At 43.2% G+C, this 26,961-nt stretch overlaps 1 protein-coding gene across 1 annotated transcript in view; it reads right to left on the minus strand.

Annotated features, from left to right (window-relative positions):
• LOC141273674 (uncharacterized) overlaps window positions 1-24,193 on the minus strand; it is a 130,678-nt gene extending 106,485 nt beyond the window's left edge. Inside the window, exon 1 of the mRNA XM_073685855.1 lies at window positions 24,073-24,193. The gene's annotated coding sequence lies outside the window, so the exon portion shown is untranslated. The remainder of the gene's footprint in view (window positions 1-24,072) is intronic.
• Between the last annotated feature and the right edge of the window lie 2,768 nt (window positions 24,194-26,961).

A 26,961-nucleotide genomic window follows, 5' to 3' on the forward strand; every position in this document is an offset into this window, starting at 1 on the left:
CCTGTGTGCGTGTCCGTCATTGCCCCTGACCCGACCAGGCCATCTCTCACCGGCATTCCCATCTATCAACTCTGCCCCGGGGGCCCGTTCCGCCTGTGGGGAGCAGAATCATCCCAGCTGCCATCCCATCACCCCCGGAGGTCGGCAGCAGCGCTGGTAAATATTACCGGACACCACAGATGGCGTCACAAAACAAACCAAAAATATTAACCCCTTTACCCCCGAGGGTGGTTTGCACGTTAATGATCAGGCCGATTTTTACAATTCTGACCACTGTCAGTTTTCAACATTTTAATTTTTATGCCCTTAAATCAGAGAGATATGTCACACAAAATAGTTAATAAATAACATTTCCCACATGTTTACTTTACATCAGCACAATTTTGGAACCAAAATTTTTTTTTGTTATGGAGCTATAAGGGTTAAAAGTTGACCAGCGATTTCTCATTTTTCCAACAAAATTTACAAAACCATTTTTCTAGGGACCACATAACATTTAAAGTCACTTTGAGAGGTCTTTATGACAGAAAATACCCAAAAGTGACACCATTCTAAAAACTGCACCCCTCAAGGTGCTCAAAACCACATTCAAGAACTTTATTAACCCTTCAGGTGCTTCACAGGAATTTTTGGAATGTAGAAGAAAAAAATGAACATTTAACTTTTTTCACAAAAATGTTACTTTAGTCCCAATTTTTTTTTTATTTTCGCAGGGGTAACAGGAAAAAATGGACCCCAAAATTTGTTGTGCAATTTCCCCTGGGCACGCAAATACCCCATAAAAACCAGAAAAACCACTGTTTGGGCGCACGGCAGGGCTCGGAAGGGAAGGAGCGCCATTTGAATTTTTGATTGTAAAATTTGCTTGAATAATTAGTGGACGCCATGTTGCCTTTGGAGGGCCCTTGATGTGTCTAAACAGTGGAAACCCCCCACAAGTGCCCCCATTTTGGAAACTAGACCCCCCTGGGAACTTATCTAGATGGGTGGTGAGCATTTTGAACCCCCAGGTGCTTCACAAATTAATCCGTAAAAATAAAAAAGTGTTTTTTTCCCCACTTTTTCATTTTTACAAATCAATTTGTGAAGCACCTGGGGGTTCCAAGTGCTCACTATGCATCTAGATAGGTGCCTTGGGGGGTCTAGTTTCCAAAATGGGGTCACTTGTGGGGGAGCTCCAATGTTTAGGCACACAGGGGCTCTCCAAACGTGAAATGGTGTCCTCTAACAAATTGGAACCATGTCGCGTTTGGAGAGCCCCTGTGTGTCTAAACATTGGAGCTCCCCCATAAGTGACCCCATTTTGGAAACTAGACCCCCAAAGGCACCTATCTAGATGCATAGTGAGCACTTGGAACCCCTAGGTGCTTCACAAATTGATTCGTAAAAATTAAAAAGTATTTTTTTTTCCACTTTTTCATTTTTACGAATCAATTTGTGAAGCACCTGGGGGTTCCAAGTGCTCACTATGCATCTAGATAGGTGCCTTGGGGGTCTAGTTTCCAAAATGGGGTCACTTGTGGGGGAGTTCCAATATTTAGGCACACAGGGGCTCTCCAAACGCAACATGGTGTCCGCTAACAATTTGAGCCGATTTTCCATTCAATTTGTTAGCGGACACCATGTCGCGTTTGGAGAGCCCCTGTGTGCCTAAACAGTGGAAACCCCCCACAAGTAACCCCATTTTGGAAACTAGACCCCTCAAGGATTTTATCAAGGGGTATAGTGAACATTTTGAACCCAGAGGTAAGACAGAGAATTTGATAACATTAGGTCATCATATTGAATAAGTTGTCATTAGTCTTGAGAGCAAGTGCTCACTACTTGAGTTTGCATCGGGTACTCAGGTATGCACCATGTACTGCGTGTGCTCGAGTGACATGCTCGAGTCCCTGCCCCGCATGTTTCACGGTTATTAGACACCCAAAAAAAACCATGCAGGGATCGCTTGTGCATGGCAGGCAATCCCCGCAAAGTTTTTTGGCCGCGAAGCATATGAGGCGGAGACTCGAGCATGTCAGTCAAATACTGCAAACTCAAGTAGCGAGCACTTGCGCTCAACACTAGTCGCCATATCATCATCTTTTTTTCTTACTTTTGAAAAAAATCCCAACCCCAACCCTAACCCCAACCCCAGCCCTAACCCTAGCACAACCCTAACCCTAGCACAAGCCTAACCCGAGAGTTTATTTTTTACGCCGTTCCTCATGTGGTATAAGTGATTATATGACTTTATTCTTCGTATCGGTGCGATTACAGTGATACCAGAATCATATGGGGTTATTTTGATTGACAGCTGTCACACACTAAAAGACGCATTTTTTGTAAAATCTAGTTTTTGCCTCGCCATATTTTGAGAGCTATAATTTTTCCATATTTTGGCAGACAGAGTCATGTGATGGCTTGTTTTTTGCGGGATGAGTTGACGTTTTTATTGGTGCCATTTTCAGGCACGTGACATTTTTTTATCGCTTTCTATTCCGATTTTTGGGAGGCAGGATAAACAAAAACCAACAATTCAGGAATTTTTTTTTTTTTTTTTTATTCTGTTCTGCGTGTGGTAAAATTGGTAAGGTAGCTTTATTCTTTGGGTCAGTACGTTTACAACGGTACCATATTTATATTGTTTTTCTATGTTTTGGCGCTTTTACACAATAAAAGCTATTTTATAGAAAAAAATATTTTTTTGCATTGCTTTATTCTGAGAGCTATAACATTTTGATTTTTCGGATGATGGAGCTGTATGGTTGCTTGTTTTTTGCGGGACAAGATGACGTTTTCAGCGGTACCATTTTTATTTATACTCGTCTTTTTGATCGCGTGTTATTCCATTTTTTGTTTGGTGGTATGATGATAAAGCATTGTTTTTTGCTTTGTCTTTTATTTTATTTTTTTACCGTGTTCACTGAAGGGGTTAACTAGTAGGACAGTTTTATAGGTCAGGTCATTCTGGATGCGGCAATACCAAATATGTGTACTTTTATTGTTTGTTTGCTTTTTTTCATAATAATATTTATTGATGGGTGCATTATATTTTTATTTTTGGTGGATTATTATTATTATTTTTTTTAAAAATATTTTTACAATTTTTTTTTTATTTTTTTTTCACTTTCTGGGAGTTTTTACACTTTTTTACTTTGTCCCACTCTAGGACTTTAACTTTTTTTATTATGATCGGCTGCACAGCATAGGGATGGAGCACCATCCCTGTGTTATGCAGGCAGTCAGCGCTGCACAGTGAGAACATTGTGTGGTCGTGCACTGAGCATGACCAAACAATGTTTCTGCTGCCTGGTGACCCGGATGTTGTCATGACAACATCGGGTCGTCATGGCAACACCCGGGAAGCCGCGTCAGACAGCGCTGGAGGCCGGAAGAGGAGGTGAGTATACCGATCACCTCCCCTTGCCACCGCAATGCTGCGATCGACTTCGATCGCAGCATTGCGGGGGTTAATGTGCCGGGAGCGGTGCGGGACCACTCCCTGCACATAGTACCGGGTGTCAGCTGTGACAATCAGCTGACACCCGGCGGCGATCGCGCGCGCACACAGGCTGTGCGGGCGCGATGACGTACTAATACGGGTCAGGCTCTTAAAGCCCAGGGCACTGACGCGTATTAATACGTCATGGGATGTAAAGGGGTTAAAACCCCTTTTAAAGAGTGACCCCAGAGGACGGGCCCAGGAGCCGACTGCCGTGACATCCCACAGAACGTCAAGGCCCGGGTACCGAGTTGCCCCCATATCCCTCAAGGCCCGGGTACCGAGTTGCCCCCATATCCCCCTGGGCGAGTCAGGATGTACAGGCTAGGAGCCTGATTCCAGCGATATATCACTTACTGGTCTGCTTGGTGCAGTTTTGGAAAAATTACTGTATTCTCTGCTGTAAATGCTATGACTGCCATGCTGTGTATAACCCCACCCACACCCCTGATTGGCAGCTTCCTGTGTACACTGTACATTGCCAGAAAACTACCAATCACTGGTGGAGGCTGGGCTACGCAAATTAGCTGTACTGTCTGGCACATAACACCTAGTTCTGCCGTGATAATCTCCTGCTGATAAAACACTAATTTGAAACTACAGCAAGCTGCTAAATAAGTGACACATCCATGGATTCAAGCTCCCTGCCCTTATATTATGCTGCTCTCAGATTAAAGAGCAAAAACCTGCTGACAGATTTCATCTAGGGGTGTAGTGAGTATTTTTAAGCCTTAGGTGATTCACAGAATTGTATACCATTGGGCTGAGTCAAAGGAAAATTTCAATTTTTTCCACTTAAATGTTGCTTTGGCCCCAAGTTTTTAATTTTTCAAAGGGATAATAGGAGAAATTGAATGGTACAATTTGTCACTCAATTTCTCCTGAGTACGCCAATACTTCATATGTGGTCAAAAACTACTTTTGAGGCACATTGCACAGCCCAGAAGGGAAGAAGTGCCATATTGGAGTTCAGAATTTGCTGGAATGGTTTGAGGGTGCCATGTCACATTGGCAGAGCCCCTGAGGTGCCAGAACTGCGTAACCCCCCCATAAGTGACCCCATTTTCCGAACTACACCCCCAATGAATTCATCTAGGGATGCAGTGAGCATGTGGACACCACATGTACAGAATTTTATAGAATTGGGCGGTGAAGAAAGAATAATTACAATTTTACCAGTAAAATTTTGTTTTAGCCCCAAATTTTTAATTTTTATAATTGCTAATAGGAAGGAATGAACTTTACAGTTTGTTGTGCAATTTCTCCTGAGTGCGCCAATTCCCTACATGTAATCAGGAAATACAGTTTAAAGCGCAGAAGGGAAGGAGTGCCATATTATAGTGCAGATTTTACTGTTATGGTTTGCGGGTGCCATGACTCACTGGAAGAGCCCCTGATGTGCCAGAACAACAGAAACCCCCCCCCCCAAAAAAGTGACCCCATTCTGCAAACTACACGCCCAATGAATTTATCTAGAGGTGCAGTGATCATATTGACACCATTGGTGTGTCACAGAATTTTATACCATTGGGCAGTGAGGAAAATATAATTACATTTTTACCAGAAAAAATTTTTTTCGCCTCAGATTTTACATTTTTATATGGGGAAGTGGGTAACAATTACACGAAAATGTGTCACACAATTTCTGCTGAATGGGGAAATACCCCATATGTGGCTGTGCAGTACTGCTTAGCTACACGGTGAGACTCGGGAGGGACGGAGCGCTATTTGAGTCCTGGAGCGCAGATTTTCCTAGAATAGTTTGCAGACTCCATATACAGGGCCTCTAAGTAGTGTTGAGCCACCCCCGTAGTGTTCGGGTTCGGTTCGGTTCGTCGAACACCGGGATGTTCGAGGAACTGTTCGTCGAACTGTTCGTCGAACACCTTAGAACACCGTCGAACACCGTTAAAACCAATGGCAGGCAAACAAAAACACATAGAAACACATAGAAAACACCTTCAAAGGTGTCCAAAAGCTGACAAACTGCTCAGAAGACGCTCTCTTTAAAAAAGCCGGCCGGCAATTCAGCAGCGGCATACACCGGTACCCGACAATTTAGACAAGAAGGAATAGAGCATCACACATAGATTAGATAGATAGAAACATGTCAGTCACACATATAAGAAGCACAGTGACAGTGTTGCTTACTGTACTTGTCATTTAGTGTAAAGGATTTATTTAAAAAAATAATAGTGTTTTCATGCACTGTCTCTTTAAAAAAGCCGGCCGGCAATTCAGCAGCGGTACCCGACAATTTATAACAGAAAGAATAGAGCTTCACACATAGATAGATATAAACATGTCAATCACATATATAATAAGTACAGTGACAGTGTTGGTTACTGTACTTGTCATTTAGTGTAAAGGATTTATTTAAAAAAATATTAGTGTTTTCATGCACCGTCTCTTTAAAAAAGCCGGCCGGCAATTCAGCATCTGTACCCGACAATTTAGAACAGAAAGATAGAGCATCACACATAGATTAGATAGATAGAAACATGTCAGTCACATATATATGAAGTACAGTGACAGTGTTGATTACTGTACTTGTCATTTAGTGTTAAAATAAAGGATTTATTTAAAAAAAAATTGGCGTGGGGTTCCCCTTAATTTTAGGCTCTAGCGGAGGTTAAGCAGACGGCTGGGGCAGATGTTTGAAGCCTGGGAAGGGGGTAATACCCACGGAGCTTCCCAGGCTACTAATATCAGCCCCCAGCGGAATACCTAGCCTTTACTAGCTATTAAAATGGGGGACCCCCCCCAAAAAAATGACGTGGGGTCCCCCCTATTTTAATAGCTAGCAAAGGCTAGGCAGACAGCTGGGGGCTGATATTAATAGCCCAGGAAGGGTACCATGAATATTGGCCCCCTCCCAGGCTAGAAACACCAGCCGTCAGCCGCCCCAGAAATGGCGCATCCATAGGATGCGCCAATTCTGGCACTTAGCCTCGCTCTTCCCACTGCCCTGTAGCGGTGGCAGTGGGGTAATAGGGTTGGGGTTGATGTCAGCTTATAATGCCAGCTGACATCAAGCCCAGGTTAGTAATGGAGACGCATCTATAAGACACCCCCATTACTAACCCCATAGTCAAAGTTAAAAAAAAAACACAAACACCCAGAATAAAGTCCTTTAATTGAAATAAGCACACAATTCTTTATTGTTCTAAATTAAACTATACTTACCGTCACGCCCATTCCAGCTGAAGCCAACGATCTCCTGCAATGAAAGAAAAATAATAGAGCAACCTCATCCTTACCTTTCCATGGTTCCCAGGACAGCTTCAGCTCTGCTACATCGAGATGACAGGCTGGACCGCAGCAGAACGCTGCCATCCAGCCTGTCATCCCGCAGACATTGAGAAGCGCAGGCATGCTTGCGCTCCTCAGTGTCTCTCTGTGACGGCATCCAGATGAGATGACAATGAACTCGGCTCACCTCATGCACGTCACTGACAGCGTGGGAGAATTCTCACGCTGAAGCGCTGAGTGCAGGAGAATTTTCCCACGCTGTCAGTGACGTGCATGAGGTGAGGTCATGTCCAATGAACTCAGCTCACCTCATGTACGTCACTGACAGCGTGGGAGAATTCTCACGCTGAAGCGCTGAGTGCAGGAGAATTTTCCCACGCTGTCAGTGACGTGCATGAGGCTGATATTTAAATTTGGCGCACAAATCGGTGATTGGTCGCGGGCAGCGTCCGCGACCAATCAGCACGGTAGTGTTTAACTTTGGCGGCAAGATCAGTGATTGGTCGCGCGCCAAGACCGCGACCAATCACCGATTTGTGCGGCACATTTAAATAGCGGTCGCGACCAATTGGATGTCAGCGCCGCTCCCCGGTCCTCCCTTCACACCCTAGCCGCTGATGTCCCCACAGTATCCGCATGGTGTTACAAAGGTCCGGACATTTGTGTTAAAAATCGCTGATTGGTCGCTGGCGCTGCCCGTGACCAATCACCGATTTGGGCACCAAATTTAAATATCAGCCGCGACCAATCACCTATTTAGGCGCTAAATTTAAATATCCTCCGCGACCAATCACCCATCTTGGCTCCACATTTGAACACCGCTGTACTGATTGGTCGCGGACGCTATTTAAATGTGGCGCCAAAATCGGTGATTGGTCGCGCCCAGCGTCGGCGACCAATCAGCACAGCGGTGTTTAAATGTGGAGCCAAGATCGGTGATTGGTTGCGGCCGATATTTAAATTTGGCGCCCAAATCGGTGATTGGTCGCGGGCAGCGCCAGCGACCAATCAACGATTTTTAACACAAATGTCCGGATCTTTGTAACACCATGCGGATACTGTGGGGACATCAGCGGCTAGGGTGTGAAGGGAGGACCGGGGAGCGGCGCTGCGGGTCGGGATACTTCTGCTGCGAGCAGTCGCTCATCTCCCGGCTTCTCGCAACGGAAGTATCCGACCAGGCAGCGGCGCTCCCCGGTCCTCACCAATACGATTAGCTGATTGGTCGCGCTCTCCGCACGCGACCAATCAGTGATCTTGGCGCTAAAGTTAAACACCGCTCTGCTGATTGGTCGCGGACGCTGCCCGCGACCAATCACCGATTTGGGCGCCACATTTAAATAGCGGCCGCGACCAATCAGCGAGCTTGGCGCCAAATTTAAACCCCGCTCTGCTAATTGGTCGCGGATGCCGGCCGCGACTAATCAGCATTATTGGCGCCAAATTTAAACACCGCTCTGCTGATTGATCGCGGTCGCCGTCCGCGACCAATCAGTAGTATTGGCGCCAAATTTAAACCCTGCTCGGCTGATTGGTCACGTTTGCCGGCCGCGACCAATCAGCAGTATTGGCGCCAAATTTAAACCCCGCTCTGCTGATTGGTCACAGTTGCCTTCCGCGACCAATCAGCGATTTTGACGCCAAATTTAAACACCGCTCTGCTGATTGGTCGCGGCCGGCGATTGCGACCAATCAGCATTATTGGCGCCAAATTTAAACCCCGCTCTGCTGAATGGTCGAGGTCGTAACCAATCACCATTATTGGCGCCAAATTTAAACACCGCTTTGCTGATTGGTCGCGACCACAACCTATCAGCATTATTGGCGCAAAATTTAAACCCCGCTCTGCTGATTATTCGCGACCGTCGGCCGTGACCAATCAGTGATATAGTCGCCAAATTTCAACACCGCTTTGCTGATTGGTCGCGGTTGCTGGCCGCGACCAGTCAGCGATTTTGGCGCCAAATTTAAACACCGCTCTGCTGATTGCGCCGGGTCTGCCGCATACATATTCTAGAATACCCGATGCGTTAGAATCGGGCCACCATCTAGTTTCATGAAATAATTTTAAAAAAAATTGACGTGGGGCTTCGCACTATATTTGTGTCCAGCCAGGTACAGCAGGCAGGAACGGACTGCCCCCAACCACCAGCTGCCTATTTGTACCTGGCCGGACACAACAATGTAGGGAAGCCCTTTTTTTCTTAATTATTTCATGAATTTCATGAAATAATTAAAAAAAAAAAAATACGTGGGGCTTCGCCCTATTTTTGTGTCCAGCCAGGTACAACTAGGCAGCTGGGGGCTGGAATCTGCAGCGCAGTGAGGCCCAAGCTTTCTGGGCCCCACCCGCTGCAAATTGCAGTCCGCAGCCACCCCGGAAAATGGCGCATTCATAGAAGCGCCATCTTCTGGCGCTGTACCCAACTCATCCAGGGCCCTGGTGCGGTGGCTCACTGGGTAATAAAGGGGTTAGGGCCAGCTTGGCATTATCAGCTGGCCCTAAGCCCGAAATTCATGGGGTCACGCCAATATTAGACATGACCACTATGAATTTCTAGTAAAGTATTTAAAAAAAACACAACACCCAGAAAAAAGTCCTTTAATTGAAATAAACACACAATTCTTTATTGTTCTAAATTAAACCATACTTACCATCACGCCCATTCCAGCTGAAGCCAACGATCTCCTGCAATAAAAGTAAAATAATAAAGCAACCTCATCCTTACCTTTCCATGGTTCCCACGATGGCTCCAGCTCTGCTACATCGAGATGACAGGCTGGACCACAGCAGAACGCTGCCATCCAGCCTGTCATCCCGCAGACACTGAGAAGCGCAGGCTTGCTTGCGCTCCTCAGTGTCTGGCTGTGACGGCATCCAGATGAGCCGAGGTCATGTGCAATGAACTCAGCTCACCTCATGCACGTCACTGACAGCGTGGGAAAATTCTCACGCTGAAGCGCTGAGTGCAGGAGAATTCTCCCACGCTGTCAGTGACGTGCATGAGGTGAGCCGAGTTCATTGTCGGCTCATCTGGATGCCGTCACAGCGAGACACTGAGGAGCGCAAGCATGCCTGCGCTTCTCAGTGTCCGCGGGATGACAAGCTGGATGGCAGCGTTCTGCTGCGGTCCAGCCTGTCATCTCGATGTAGCAGAGCTGAAGCCATCGTGGGAACCATGGAAAGGTAAGGATGAGGTTGCTTTATTATTTTACTTTTATTGCAGGAGATCGTTGGCTTCAGCTGGAATGGGCGTGGTGGTAAGTATGGTTTAATTTAGAACAATAAAGGATTGTGTCTTTATTTCAATTAAAGAACTTTATTCTGGGTGTTTGTGTTTTCTTTTAACTTTGACTATGGGGTTAGTAATGGTGGTATCTTATAGACGCCTCTCCATTACTAACCTGGGCTTGATGTCAGCTGGCATTATAAGCTGACATCAACCCCAGCCCTATTACCCCACTGCCACCGCTACAGGGCAGTGGGAAGAGCGAGGCTAAGTGCCAGAATTGGCGCATCCTATGGATGCGCCATTTCTGGGGCGGCTGACGGCTGGTGTTTCTAGCCTGGGAGGGGGCCAATATTCATGGTACCCTTCCTGGGCTATTAATATCAGCCCCCAGCTGTCTGCCTAGCCTTTGCTAGCTATTAAAATAGGGGGGACCCCACGTCATTTTTTTGGGGGGGGTCCCCCATTTTAATAGCTAGTAAAGGCTAGGTATTCCGCTGGGGGCTGATATTAGTAGCCTGGGAAGCTCCGTGGGTATTACCCCCTTCCCAGGCTTCAAACATCTGCCCCAGCCGTCTGCTTAACCTCCGCTAGAGCCTAAAATTAAGGGGAACCCCACGCCAATTTTTTTTTAAATAAATCCTTTATTTTAACACTAAATGACAAGTACAGTAATCAACACTATCACTGTACTTATTATATATGTGACTGACATGTTTCTATCTATCTAATCTATGTGTGATGCTCTATTCCTTCTATTCTAAATTGTCGGGTACAGATATTGAAATGCCGGCCGGCTTTTTTAAAGAGACAGTGCATGAAAACACTATTATTTTTTTTAATAAATCCTTTACACTAAATGACAAGTACAGTAAGCAACACTGTCACTGTACTTCATATATATGTGACTGACATGTTTCTATCTATCTAATCTATGTGTGATTCTCTATTCTTTCTATTCCAAATTGTCGGGTACCGCTGCTGAATTGCCGGCCGGCTTTTTTAAAGAGACGATGCATGAAAACACTATTATTTTTTTTGATAAATCCTTTACACTAAATGACAAGTACAGTAAGCAACACTGTCACTGTACTTCATATATATGTGGCTGACATGTTTCTATCTATCTAATCTATGTGTGAAGCTCTATTCTTTCGGTTCTAAATTGTCGGGTACCGGTGTATGCCGCTGCTGAATTGCCGGCTTTTCATGTTTCACTGTGAGCACTGTTCCCATCGATTTGGGCAATCACTGTAATGCCACAACCACCATGGCTGTGGCATTACAGTGAGTGGCAGACAATCCCTGCATGATTGGTGCTCTAAATAGCGCCAGACATGCAGGACACGCTTTTGGTGCACGAACAGTTATCGAACATAACCTCGAACAGCCGAATTTTTTGCAAATCGTTCGGGTTCGTCGAACAACTCGAACACCGCCCAAAACAGCTCGAATTTGAGATTGGCGAACAGTTCTAGTCGAACACCGCTCATCTCTACCTCTAAGGGCTAGAATTTCAGACTTCCCACTCAAGTGACCCCATTTTGGAAATTATAACCCTTTGGGAATTTATCTAAAGGTGTGGTGACAATTTTACTCCATGGGTGTTTTTCAGAAACAAGCAGCAGTGGATGTTGCTGAGTGAAAATTGCAAATCTGCTATTGTATTGCCCGCACGCTGTAGTGCCCAGAACATTATGCCCAGCTTGTGCTTCAGGAGACATGCACCCATAAATTAAGAAGGCTCTGATCACTACAGAAATGCCAAACATGTGGACGCTAAATATGGCTTAGGCTCAGGGAACGGGGCATTTGGGTTTGGGAGTGCAGAATTCACTGGATTTCTTTTGGAGGGAGTTATTTCTTTTTTCCAAAGCCTTTGTACTACCAGTAACGTGAAAGCCCCCTATATTTCCGTTAACAGATGACGGACCTGAGTGGGGACTTGCTTATTTTGTGGATTGAGTTGAAGCTTTTATTGGGAGCATTTTACATAACACTTTGGATCACATTTATCTTACACGTTACGCTGAGCACTTACATCGGGGTTTCCAGCTAAATCTCCTAATGACGTGATTCAAATGAAACCCCCGAAGGATCCATTCACTATAATGATATGAGACAGCAGAGTTACTCTGGACTCGGTCTGGCCTCTATTTAGCAGCATCCTTCTTTTCAGAAGTGCACAAAACTAAAGCCCGACCGCGCTTTTATGCACGCTTAAAAAGACGGACACCGCCGGATCACAGGCTAGACGGCGTCCACGGTGCCTCCATCTGCATCATTATAGGGAATCTTCTGCCAGGGGTTCCATCTGAATCATGTATTTCAGAGATTTACACGGAAACCCCGGTGTAAGCGCACAGCGTAGAGTGAAGGATAAATGTGAGCCGAACCTTACTGTGATGTTTGGGAGGCAGAATGAACAAATCAACAGAAGAATTTGTTCTATGTATTTTTTACGCCGTTTCCAGTGCAGTATAAGTGATGAGATGACTTTATTCTTCGGGTCGGTGTGATTACATCAATACCAGATTCATATTGGGCTTTTATGTTTGGCTGCTGTCACACACTAAAAAATTTTTCTTTTTTGCAAAAACTAGTTTTGCATTGAGACCTGTAATTTTTCTGTATTTCTGCCGACAGAGTCATGTGAGGGCTTGTTTTTTGCAGGACAAGTTGACATTTTTATTGGAACAATTTTTGGGCACATAACATCTTTTGATCGCTTTCTATTCTGATTTTTGGGATTCAGAATAAATAAATAAAAACCAACAATTCAGGAATTGTTTTTTTTTGGTGGGGGTTTATGTGGTTTCACGTGTGGTTAAATTGATAAGGCAGCTTTATTCTTTGGATCAGTATGATTAGAGCGATACCACATTTACATAATTTTTTTTATGTTTTGCCGCTTTCACACAATAAAAACTAATTTATAGAAAAAATAATTGTTTTTGCATCACTGTATTCTGAGAGCTATAGCTTTTTTAATTTACCACTGATGGGGCTGTATGGCGGATTGTTTTTTGTGGGACAAGATGTAGTATTCAGAGATATGATTTTAATTAACATTTGTCTTTTTTATCGCTTTTTTCCACTTTTTATTCAGCGGTGTGATAATAAACCATATTTTTTTGCCTCGTTTATTTATTATTTATGGTGTTCACTGAAGGGGTTAACTAGTGTGACAGTATTATTTGTTGGGTCGTTCCAGGCGCGGCGATACCGAATATGTGTACTTTTTTTGTTTATTTTTGTTTTTACATAAAAATACAAATTTATGGGTAAAATATTTTCTTTTTTCTTTTAATTATATTGTGATTTTTTTTTAAAAAAAGACATTTTTACTAATTTTTTTTTTTTACTTTTTACTTAGTCCCTCTATGGAACTTTAACTTTTAGCAATCTGATCGCTGGTATAATGCATTGCAATGCACCAGCACTGCAATGCTTTAGTTAGTGTTACACTGACAGAAACCTCTTAGACCATGCTCTCAGCGACCATGCCTTAGCTGACAGACAAGGGGGTCGTCATGACGACCTCGGGTTGCCATGACAATGATTGGGCCCTCGTGATGACATCGCGGGGGCACCGATCAGATGGGAAAGAGACCCGCTTCCTCTCCCAGCCTCCTAAATGTTGCTATCAATATAGATCATGGCATTTAGGGGGTTAAACAGCAGGGGCAATGCGGGCACCGCTCCTGTCAGTGAGAGAGTGGGCACTGTTTTTGTGCCGCGCACGATTGCCATGATGTACCTATATGTCATCATTTGGAACTCCTATCCGACCATAACACATACAGTACAGACCAAAAGTTTGGACACAACTTCTCATTTAAAGATTTTTCTGTATTTTCATGACTTTGAAAATTGTACATTCACACTGAAGGCATCAAAACTATGAATTAACACATGTGGAATTATATACTTAACAAAAAAGTGTGAAACAACTGAAAATATGTCTTATATTCTAGGTTCTTCAAAGTAGCCACCTTTTGCTTTGATGACTGCTTTGCACACTCTTGGCATTCTCTTGATGAGCTTCAAGAGGTAGTCACTGGAAATGGTTTTCACTTCACAGGTGTGCCATGTCAGGTTTAATAAGTGGGATTTCTTGCCTTATAAATGGGGTTGGGACAATCAGTTGTGTTGTGCAGAAGTCAGGTGGATACACAGCTGATAGTCCTACTGAATAGACTGTTAGAATTTGTATTATGGCAAGAAAAAAGCAGCTAAGTAAAGAAAAATGAGTGGCCATCATTACTTTAAGAAATGAAGGTCAGTCAATGCGAAAAATTGGGCAAACTTTGAAAGTGTCCCCAAGTGCAGTTGCAAAAACCATCAAGCGCTACAAAGAAACTGGCTGACATGAGGACCGCCCCAGGAAAGGAAGACCAAGAGTCACCTCTGCTTCTGAGGATAAGTTTATCTGAGTCACCAGCCTCAGAAATCGCAGGTTAACAGCAGCTCAGATTAGAGACCAGGTCAATGCCACACAGAGTTCTAGCAGCAGACACCTCTCTACAACAACTGTTAAGAGGAGACTTTGTGCAGCAGGCCTTCATGGGAAAATAGCTGCTAGTAAACCACTGCTAAGGACAGGCAACAAGCAGAAGAAACTTGTTTGGGCTAAAGAACACAAGGAATGGACATTAGACCAGTGGAAATCTGTGCTTTGGTCTGATGAGTCCAAATTTGAGATCTTTGGTTCCAACCACTGTGTCTTTGTGCAACGCCGAAAAGGTGAACGAATGGACTCTACATGCCTGGTTCCCACCGTGAAGCATGGAGGAGGATGTGTGATGGTGTGGGGATGCTTTGCTGGTGACACTGTTGGGGATTTATTCAAAATTGAAGGCATACTGAACCAGCATGGCTACCACAGCTTCTTGCAGCGGCATGCTATTCCATCCAGTTTGCGTTTAGTTGGACCATCATTTATTTTTCAACAGGACAATGACCCCAAACACACCTCCAGGCTGTGTAAGAGCTATTTAACCAAGAAGGAGAATGATGGGGTGCTACACCAGGTGACCTGGCCTCCACAGTCACCAGACCTGAACCCAATCAAGATGGTTTAGGGTGAGCTGGACCGCAGAGTGAAGGCAAAAGGGCCAACAAGTGCTAAGCATCTCTGGGAACTCCTTCAAGATTGTTGGAAGACCATTTCCGGTGACTACCTCTTGAAGCTCATCAAGAGAATGCCAAGAGTGTGCAAAGCAGTCATCAAAGCAAAAGGTGGCTACTTTGAAGAACCTAGAATATAAGACATATTTTCAGTTGTTTCACACTTTTTTGTTAAGTATATAATTCCACATGTGTTAATTCATAGTTTTGATGCCTTCAGTATGAATGTACAATTTTCATAGTCATGAAAATACAGAAAAATCTTTAAATGAGAAGGTGTGTCCAAACTTTTGGTCTGTACTGTAGGTACATCAAATGTCGTGAAGGGGTTAATGATGTTAATAAAAGGGCTCTGTGGAGGCCATGTCATCAATTCCTAGAATCATCTTGTGTCTAAAGATAGTTCTTAAAGGGGTTGGCCACTACCTTATAAGTCTCTTTCATGTGAACTAACTGCCTTAGACAAGCTGTTTTGTAAATACTTAAAACTAAACGTTTTCCGAATACCTTCTAAAACCTGAGCTTGTTACCTGGTCATATGATCTCTGCATGAGAGTCCTCTGACTTCCTGTGTGATGCTAGTCACCACTCACGGACAAGCCGTGAAGCAGGGTAGTCAAGAGGTCTGGAGTCAGATACCAAGAAAGCTTGTCGTAAATTAAGGAGAAAGACAGAGGTGTAGTCAGGTCATGGTCTGAGGTCAGAATTTCAGGAATTTAGTGGATCAAGTCAAAGGGGCTAGGCAAATGGTTGGTCTAAGGCAAATCCGAGGTCGGACAACAAAGATCAGAATATAAGAAATCAGAGCATGGATGCAGACACACGCCACTTGAGCTAAGCTACAAATGGCAGTAATTGGCCAGCTAAATAGCCAGGTAATCACTGCAAACAGGAGACACATGGAGGAAACCCCGCACGGCTCAGCCCTAATTGGGCGGCTTAGCTGTCACTCAAAACACTGACAGCGCAGCACGCGCCAGCTTCCGATTGGACAGCTGAGCTGTCCATCACCATACTGACAGCTCAGCACACCCCAGCCCTAGACTGGACAGCTAAACTGTCACTCACTGCGTCACTGTGTCCAGACACACTGATAGGAGATATTGTGATGTCACATCAGATTTCAGAGCCAGGAAGTCAGGAAGAAATTGAAGTGATACTCAGTCGTGTGATTTTCATGCTGTGTGGGTGAGCGGCTCTATTCAGCAGAGCTCACTGCATCTCTGCATACAGCTGCAGACACAGCACTCCCATCTCCCTGCACATTTCTCCCTACACAGCTCTCCCTTGTATCTTTTATAGCAGTTGTGCTATGTTAGGGCATACATTGATTTTTCTTACCTGCGCATTGTCCGCATTTAAATATTAATAATAACTTTTATTTCTATAGCAACAACATATTCCGCAGCATTGTAAATTTCAGAGCGGACTTGTACAGACAATAAAGATATTACACAGTAACACATAATTCAACAGATACCAAGAGAAGTGAGGGTCCTGACCGCAGGCTTACCCTACATAGGTCAGCACCTAAACTCAGAGTTTAACAGAACTATTCACACATTTCTTTTTTGAAGGGATCTCTGTCTCCGATTTATAGTGCACATTCAATTATTATCCATTTGGCAGATAAGAATCAGCAATTTATGTACAAGAGGATCTGTTAAATGAATGAAAGCTACAGACATCTGATTTCCATCCGGGTTTAATGGATCTATTGTTAAATAACAAAAAGTTCCGACAGTTTACCCCTTTCGTTTTTTTAAATGAAGGCAAATAGAAATAAAACATATGCCATATAGGAGAATAGCAGTCCATTTTTTGCAGACAAAAAAACCCAGACTGTTATTTGGAAATGTGTTCTTAGTGTAAGGTTAGGGTCACACAAGTGTATTTTCTCTCATCCATGAAAATCAGGCCGATTATGCTAATTACACTCTGATCATACATCAGAATGTGATCACGGTGTAGTCCAATTCTCTCGGATGAGGAGAGATGGAGAAAATAAATTTGCCATCCTCTCCACCGTGTCAAGGAGCAGAAATCGGACTGCAGTCCGATGTCATAGGAGTGCAGTCACATGATTTCCACGCACTCATTGATTTGCATGGCTGAGTGAGATCCGAATTTCAGATCAAATTTGGGCATGCAGTGATTTTTTCAGCAGATCGATTCTGTCCTAAGAAAAAAATCTGATATGCACGCTGGCACACAGCATAACATTGGTCTGAGTGCGATCTAATATTTTGTCAGATCGCAGTCAGACTGAAAATACACTCGTCTGCACCTGCCCGTAGACCAATAAAAATAGTCAGTGCTGTACAGGATGAACCTGTGCTTTGTACAGGTGCATCTCACTAAATTAGAATATCATCAAAAAGTTAATTTATTTCAGTTCTTCAATACAAAAAGTGAAATTCATATATTATATAGAGTCATTACAAACAGAGTGATCTATTTCAAGTGTTTATTTCTGTTAATGTTGATGATTATGGCTTACAGCCAATGAAAACACTAAAGTCATTATCTCAGTAAATTAAAGTAATTACCAAAAAACACCTGCAAATGCTTCCTAAGCATTTAAAAAGGTCCATTAGTCTGTTTCAGTAGGCTCGACAATCATGGGGAAGACTGCTGACTTGACAGATGTCCAGAAGGCAGTCATTGACACACTCCACAAGGTCCCAGAATTCCAATTTTCATTTGGAAATCAAGGTCCCAGAGTCTGGAGGAAGAGAGGAGAGGCACACAATCCAAGCTGCTTGAGGTCTAGTGTGAAGTTTCCACAATCAGTGATGGTTTGGGGAGCCATGTCATCTGCTGGTGTAGGTCCACTGTGTTTTATCAAGACCAAACTCAGCGCAGCCATCTACCAGGAAATTTTAGAGAACTTCATGCTTCCCTCTGCCGACAAGCTTTTTGGAGATGGAAATTTCATTCTCCAGCAGGACTTGGCACCTGTCCACACTGCCAAAAGTACCAATACCTGATTTAAAAACAACAGTATCACTGTGCTTGATTGGCCAGCAAACTCGCCTGACCTTAACCCCATAGAGAATTTATGGGGTATTATCGAGAGGAAGATGAGACACCAGACCCAACAATGCAGACGAGCTGAAGGCTGCTATCAAAGCCACCTGGGCTTCCATAACACCTCAGCAGTGCCACAGGCTGATCGCCTCCATGCCACGCCGCATTGATGCAGTAATTGATGCAAAAGGAGCCCCGACCAAGTATTGACTGCATTTACTGAACATACATTTCAGTAGGCCAACATTTCGGATTTTAAAATAATTTTTCAAGCTGTAATAAAGTATTCTAATTTACTGAGATAATGACTTTTGTGTTTTCATTGACTGTAAGCCATAATCATCAACATTAACAGAAATAAACACTTGAAATAGATCACTCTGTTTGTAATGACTCTATATATGAGTTTCACTTTTTGTATTGAAGAACTGAAATAAATTAACTTTTTGATGATATTCTAATTTAGTGAGATGCACCGGTATGTACCGGCATCACATGGACAACACAGACATCAATGACTTATCTCAGAATAATGCCAAAGTGATGTATAATGTAATCTGTTTGTATTTAATATGCCATAGAGCCAGAGTTCTTGTCATATGTGACAGTCTACCATGACTGATGATAACACGGAAGCTTAAGATTCTGAAATACGTCAGTGTTAACATTGTGAGAAATAAGTGAAATATGTGACATATTTGTTCCATTAACTCATTATTAGCCATTATGATTAGAAAAGTGCAGTCACATTTCCTTGTAACATTTTAACTGTGTACTTCCTCCAATTGCCGCTGTTCCTCTTATTCTGGAACAGTTTTTCTTATTCTTCTGTGCCTCTTTGTTCGAAAGTAATGCCCCAGGTAATAAAGATGCAAATTTCCCCTTCAACCAACTTCTCTGTAGTAACATAAAATGTTAAAGAGGACGTTTTCCGAGATTTTTTTTTTTATGTAAACTGCATACTTCCTCCAATCGGTGGTGCTCCACTGAAGCAGTTTTTCTTTCTATTCTGTGCCCCCCATGTTCCAAAGTTATGCCCTCCCCAGAAATAAAGATGCAAATCTTCCCTTCAACCAACTTCTCTATGAGTGTTTGCATTTTCTCCTCTGACACTGGCCAATCAAAACATGGCTGTGCACACAGAGAAGTTCTGTGGTATATGCCCAGTTGGTTTAAGGGAAATTTAGACCTTTATTACCTGTGTCATTACTTTGTAACAGATGGGCACAGAATAATAAGAAAAAATGTTCTAGAATTAGCGGAGCAGCGCCAATTGGAGGACATACTCAGTTTAAGGCTATGGTCACAAGAGCAATGATTCTCTCTTTCGAAAGAATTAGATCGATTATGGTAATGACACACTGCCAAAACTTTCATCCAAATTTGATCAGAGTGTCAGTTTACTGTGATCTGATTCTCTTGGATGAGAGAATCGTAGCAAAGGTGAGGAGAAGATGGAGAACTTAAAGAGATTGTCCACTACTTTTTCATTGATGACATCCTTTGGATAGGTCATCAATGTTTGATCGGTCGGGGTCTGACACCCGGCACCTCCGCTGATGAGCTGTTATAGGTGTCGTCGGTGGCGACTGCCGAACGGAACTACTTGCTTGTGGAGCTGGCCTTCTTCTGATAGTGACCACTGCAGGGTACTACACATCCGCCTCCTATTCAAATCAATAGGAGGCGGATGTGTAGTACCCTGCGATGGCTACTATCAGAAGACGGCCAGCTCCGCATGCGACAAATATAACAGCTCATCGACGGGGGTGCTGGGTGTCAGACCCCGACCAATCAAAAATTGATGACCTATCCAAAGGATAAGTCATCAATGAAAAAGTAGTGGACAATCTCTTTAATTTCTCCATTATTTCTGTCCGCATAAATCAGACTGCATTGGGTTGTCATCCAAGTGCAGTCCGATGTTTTCCATGCACTCATAGACTTGAATGGGTGTGCGAGATCTTATTTGCAGAGCCACTTGCAGCATGCCGCGATTTTTTTCTACAGACCAATTCGGTCTGTAGAAAAAAAATACAGATCTGCACTTTCCCATTAAATAACATTGGTCCAAGTGCTATCCGATAAAATATCTGATAGCACTCGTCCGAGTTATACACTCGTGTGAGCAAGCCATTAATGTAAAATAAAATCCAGTAAAACGCCCTCTTTAATATTTTATGACTGCAATATGTGGACCCAACATGGTCCTACTAAACCAAACTTAGACTACCAGAGGGTTTTACAGTGATATCAGTTAGTTTCAGTGAGATTGCGGCTCTCAGTGATTGTTGCGTCAATGATGCACATGTTCAAATGTGTCCACATTATGGCTGTCTGAAGCAGGTCTAAATATGACTTTACACAGTCCCATTTATTTTTCATTTATTTTTCATTTATTTTATATGGTATAGACCATAAAGTTTAATGAAAAATGTTGAACTAGAAAAACCTTTCATGGAGTGACACTGCCACAATCCATAGAAATAAAGATAAATAAATACTCTCTAATAGTAAAACTAGCAATCAAATACAACACAGCTTTCATTTTCCAAGGGCACTATAAGAAATGAAATTTGTGCTGTATGTTTTACAGCTGTATATTACATGCCAAGAAAGGAGTTATATTTCAAAATGGCTGCAGTGTACCTGCCCTTGATCCAAAATATATTGTCCCAAAATAGAGCAGGTGGAGAGAGTACCTACGAGAAATTAAATAGTATTTTCCAAATGTGTAATATTTGGTTTGCATATAAAGAATATTAGGAAAAAAATGCCAAAAATTAAAAACCCAACCTCATCTGAGAACACACAGTGCCCGAATGCACTGTCATCTCCCTCTCCTGCCAGGATCGTCCATCCGCTGCTGTGCAATCCTCTGTGAGAGCAGCTGCTGCGGACAGGACTGGGGGAGCAGCAGGCACCCACATACACTAACATTGTGTGCAGTCTCAGCTCCTACCATGTGAGTGTGTGCAGGGCTCAGCATTCAATACAGGCAGTGCTGCTTGGAGTGCTGTCAATCATCACAAGGGTAAGGGCAAAGGATGGTAATGGAGTTTGTCCCCTTTTATGCCCATAGCAGCCAGAGATGCAGATGTGTTATGTGCAGCATGAGAAGGGGCATTATCATACATGAAATGATCTCGATGGTCCAGATGGATGGAGTGGAGGATGGCTGGTTGATGGAAACCCCATGCAAACACGGCTATGGCGCTAACAAGGAGGAGGTGGAGTAATGTTTTGGGCTGGAATCATGGGGAGAGAGATTGTCGGCCCTTTTAGGATCCCTGAAGGGGTAAAGATAAACTCCATAATGTATGTTGAGTTTCTCAAACAGCACTTCCTTCCATGGTTCAAGAAGAAGAACTGTGCATTCCGCAGCAAGATCTTTTTCATGCATGATAATGCCCCGTCTCATGCTGCACATAACACATCTGCATCTCTGGCTGATATGGGCATAAAAGGGGACAAACTTATGGTGTGCACCCATGCTCCCCTGACCTCTACCCCATTGAGAACCTCTGGAGCATCATCAAAAGGAGTGTCTATGATGGTGGGAGGCAGTTCACATCTAAGCAACAGCTCTGGGAGGGTATTCTGTCCTCATGCAAAACAATTGAAGCAGAAACCATCCAAAACCTGACAAATTCAATGGACGAGAGAGTTCAGAAGCTCCTTTCGAACAAGCGGTCCTATGTGCAAATGTAACATCACCTAGAATAAAGTTTTGAGTTGAAAACTGCTTGATTTCAGTTTGTAATAACCTGCTAATGCTTATAATTTCAAAAATGACCATTTTTTTGTTCTTTATTAAAATGAAAAGGTTGGAAACTCTGCTGTGCATAATAATTTGGAACATGCATTTTGAGTGCAGTTTGAGTTTTTTATTTTTTTAAAAATATACTGTTATCATAGGCAGTTTGTACAAAAACCTTTCAATTGTACTTTAATAGTTATTTGACTGGAAAATTACAATGACTGCAATTCATAAAGGTAATTTGGGAAAATCTGAGAAAATATTATTTGCATAATAATTTGGAACACAGTGTATTTTCTGAAATGTTGGAAAAGGTGAAGTTACAACTTACAGTGAACACCTAGTGGAATAAAGTTAGACTAAGTGCCCACGATGCAGAAATGCTGCGGAGCGTTTCTGCATCTCCTCGGCAGAAAAAACGCATGCGGATTTTAAATGTATTTTTTCTGCCAGGTAGAAGCGTTTGTGAAGCGTTTTTGCATGCATTTCTGCATGCGGGTTATCAAGCGTTTTTCCAAGCGATTTTAGCATCACTTGGAAAGTGCTTGACAACTTGGTCACACTGTATAAATCCATGCAACCGGCATGGATTTACGTTGTGTGACAAAGTTACGATGCTGCAAATGCAGCATCAATAGTAAAAAAAGAATAAAAATGTTAAAAAATAAAAGAAAACATTATACTCACCTTCCGATGTCCCCCGGTCTCCTTCTCCAGAGCGTCCGGTGCCTTCGTCGGATTGCGGTGCTCTAAAAAGGACCTTCAATGACGTCATTTAGTCATGTGACAGGTCACGTGACCGGCGACATCAGCGGTCGCGTGACCTGTCACATGACTAAATGACGTCATGGAAGGTCCTTTGACACCACAGCGAGCAGCCGAAGAGCCAGCAGCGCCGCCGGGAGCAGAAAGGGCCATCAGAAGGTGAGTATATGTTTTGTTTTTTATTTTATTATTTTTAACTATAGGTACTATGGTACTCAGGTCTGGATGAGAGTCTCCTCTTCTCCAGACCCGGGTACCATCCGCACATTGAATCGCATAACATCCGCATGCATACTTGTATGCATGTGGATGTTATGCGGTTCAATGCAAGTCAATGGCGGCGATTTTGCCGCGATTCTGCAAAATTATTGGTAGTGCTGCGGATTTTTCCGCAATGATAATCCGCAGCAGAAATCTTCGCAGCATGTGCACAGCATTATCATTGGGAAACATGGCAGACAACTTAACATGTGTTTTTAATGCGTTTTCGCGGCGGAAATGCAGCCACGGAAACGCATTAAATCCGCATCGTGGCCCCGCAGCCTTACAGTTCCTATAAACTATATGCACCTTACTGTAGCACTGGCGGCACCTTATTAGAGGCACTGACACTTTATCAAATTGGATTTCTGAATATCTATATTATACCTTTTGTCTTGTGCACTGTCACTTTATATGGATTTGCAGATGACTCGGCTGTTTGCTAACTTCATCACCCAGATCTTGGTGGGTTTAAATTAAAAGGATTTTCCTCCTCTGTTTGTGAGGGGTTATTAGTATCCAGGAACATCCAGGGCTAAATCAGGGTGAGATGACGGTGAGCGGGGGGTGATAAAACCTACGTGCTTGTTTTGGGTGCCAACCTCCACGGCAAGGAAGGGTATATAATAGAGGGAATTATTAGAGAAAGGATCAGGTTCCCTTCCCCTACCTTCCTGTGAACCCTAATGTGATACATTTAAGACTTACTGATTATTGATGGATTATATATCTATTTATCTTTTGTAAGGGTCAATTGTCTTTGTGTTTGTTTGAGAACATATACAGTTATATTTTTATTAATACCTTATTAAAAAAGAAACTAACTTTAATGGATGAGATTTATTTGTGAGATAAAACATATAAAAACATGACTAATATATGTTTGACTGTTCTTATGTGTCTGAGTAAGAATGTATACAGACATTATTCAATAAAATATCTAGTTGTTCGGACTTCGTTGTATGATCTTCTATAGTCAGCCCATACACGTTCTAGTTGGTGATCCCTCTAACACTGGCACAAATACTAGACATATGTAACACTGCGGCAACAAAACAAACAGAAAATGTGACAAAACACTTCATCTACTGTATATACAATTCTGTGCCAGGACATTTTTCACATGCTGTTTCAATCTCTATAAAATTGAGATGGTTTACCTTGGATTGGGTGGGAGCTGCTACTCCTGTCAAGGTGTCTGCTAGGTGAGTGAGTAGGTTTCGGTTCTCCTACCTGAAATGAGAGAAGTAAACCCCTCCTTAGGTGACGCTATACTGAACTAACAGGCGTGGTTGGGAGAAAGGTGAAATCTACTGAAGTTGAATGTTAGGAGGAGGAAGTCTTTATGTCTTTTAGATCTAAAATGCCAACAGCATGATTGTGACTTCTTGTTGCAACGTGCCAATGATGTCAGCTCCTTGTCTTACACAACATTATTAGTTCATCATTGTCTTACAATGAGAAGTAATTGCCAATAGTGGACATGCCATACAGAACACTGGCACCATGTGCACTGATTCGCCATGCTCTCCTTTTGTGAATTTCTGGAGGCTTTACACCATGTAACTTAATGTAATATAATACAGATAATTTGTATAGGATGATTTTGTGTTGCCCACCTGAAACTTTAATAGTCAAGTCTCAATCTAAATATGGAAAAGGCTACAGTGCATACTGCCATTTTTTTCATCTGTACCCCTCCCGCCAACCACAGACAAGAGAGAGGGGGTCATTATCCTCTTCATCTCCATTACCTTTTCCTCCTTGTCCTCCTCCATTTGTTCAACAGCTCCTGTACCTTCACTAACAATTTGTCTGGTACCATGAGCCACCCTTGATCGCTGTAATCCACCCTCCCATGGCACCCGCCTGTGCGACGATAGTCCGTAACGTAGAGATATTTTTATCCCTTCTGAATCCGCCTGTGCTTCCTCCTCTTCCTCTGGGACCACAACCTCCTCCCGCAGACTATTCAAAATGTGCTCCAGCATGTAGATGACCGGAATAGTGATGCTGATGATGGCATCGCCAGCACTAACCACCTTTGCAGCCATTTCGAAACTGTGCAGAAGGGTGCAGAGGTCCTTCGTGTGTACCCACTCCACAAGCGTGATTTGCACCACATCCGTACTGCGTTGGCCCAGGCTATGCAAAATGACATACTGCACCAGGGCTCATCGCTGCTGCCACAGTCGGAGCAACATGTGCAGAGTGGAATTCCACCTTGTCGGCACATCGCATATTAACCGGTATGCCGAAAGACCTCTGTAGCCAAGCAAGTCAATGACCCACGGGGTAACAACGGCGTAAGTGAGCACACAACGACCATAGTTTAACATAGTTTAACATAGTTTTTAAAGCCGAATAAAGACTTGCGTCCATCAAGTTCGACCTGTTAGTTCTGTAATTGCTAAAGTTGATCCAGAGGAGGGCAAAAACCCCAAATGATTTAGCCAATCTTCACCTGAGGAAAAATTCCCTCCCGACTCTGAAACCAGCAGTCAGAATAAATCCCTGTATCAACCTACTATTTTATTTTATTTTTAAGTATATGCTGAAATCTGCCTAGTATCTAGAAATGCATCCAGTCCCCGCTTGAACTGGTTTAGTGAATCCGACATTACCGTCTGCTCACTCAGTGAATTCCATATTCTCACTGCTCTTACCGTAAAGAACCCCTTCCTATGCTGGTGCTGAAACCTTTTCTCTTCCAGTCTTAGTGAATGCCCTCTTGTTACCGTAATATCCCTCCTTTTGAACAAATCCCGGGCAAGGTCTCTATACTGTCCCCTAACATATTTGTACACATTTATTATGTCCCCCCTCAACCTTCTCTTTTCCAGGCTGAATAGTCCTAGTTTTGCAAACCTCTTTGGGTATTGCAGTCCCTCCATTCCCTTTATTAATTTTGTTGCCCTCTTTTGTACCTTTTCAAGCTCATTTATATCCTTTCTATATATTGGGGCCCATAACTGAGCACAGTATTCCAAGTGTGGTCTGACCAGTGCTTTGTACAGTGGAAGAACAATGTTCTCATCCTTTACAGCTATACCTCTTCTGATACATCCCATTACCCTGTTTGCCCTTACAGCAGCGGCCTGACTTTGGGCACTCCAATTTAGTTTGCTATCAATCAAGATGCCCAAGTCCTTCTCCATCTCTGAATTCCCCAATGATTTCCCATTCAGTGAGTACTGGTGACTTCCATTTTTCCTTCCCATATGTATGACCTTTCATTTCTCCTCGTTAAACCTCATTTGCCATTTAATGCTCCACCTACCCAGCTTATCCAAATCCCTCTGTAGGTCTACACTGTCCTCTTTTGTATTAATTGTTTTACATAACTTTGTGTCATCTGCAAATATTGATATTTTACTATTTATCCCATTGACTATGTCGTTATTAAAGATATTAAATAACATTGGGCCTAGTACAGACCCCTGTGGTACCCCACTAGTGACGCTTACCCAATCTGAGTATATTCCATTTACAACCACCCTCTGCCTTCTATCCCTTAGCCAGTTTGCTACCCACTTGCAAACATTTTCCCCCAGCCCCATCATTCTCATTTTGTATACCAACCTATTATGTGGCACGCTATCGAACGCTTTTGAGAAGTCAAGATACACGACATCCACTGGTTCCCCCTGATCTACTCGAGAGCTAACCTCCTCGTAGAAGTCAATCAGGTTTGTTTGGCAGAAGCTATTCCTCATGAATCCATGTTGGTTCGGGATTAAAAGATTATTAGCATCAAGATGCTCCGTAATTGCCTCTTTAATGAAGCTTTGAAAAATTTTGCCCACAACGGACGTCAGACTCACCGGCCGATAGTTTCCGGCGTCACTTTTTGCTCCCTTTTTGAATATTGGCACTACATTCGCCTGTCGCCAATCAAGTGGTACAGACCCAGTCTCAACAGAGTCCTTAAATATAAGATATAACAGTCTGTCTATCACATTACTTAGTTCCCTTAGTACCCGTGGGTGTATGCCATCAGGGTATCCACCAGGCGGAAAGGCAGTATTTCCATGGCCAACAGATTTGAG

Source organism: Phyllobates terribilis, unplaced genomic scaffold, assembly GCF_046119375.1.
Source record: "Phyllobates terribilis strain yellow unplaced genomic scaffold, ASM4611937v1 Scaffold_1__5_contigs__length_1240528914, whole genome shotgun sequence".
NCBI classification, from domain to species: Eukaryota; Metazoa; Chordata; class Amphibia; order Anura; family Dendrobatidae; genus Phyllobates; species Phyllobates terribilis.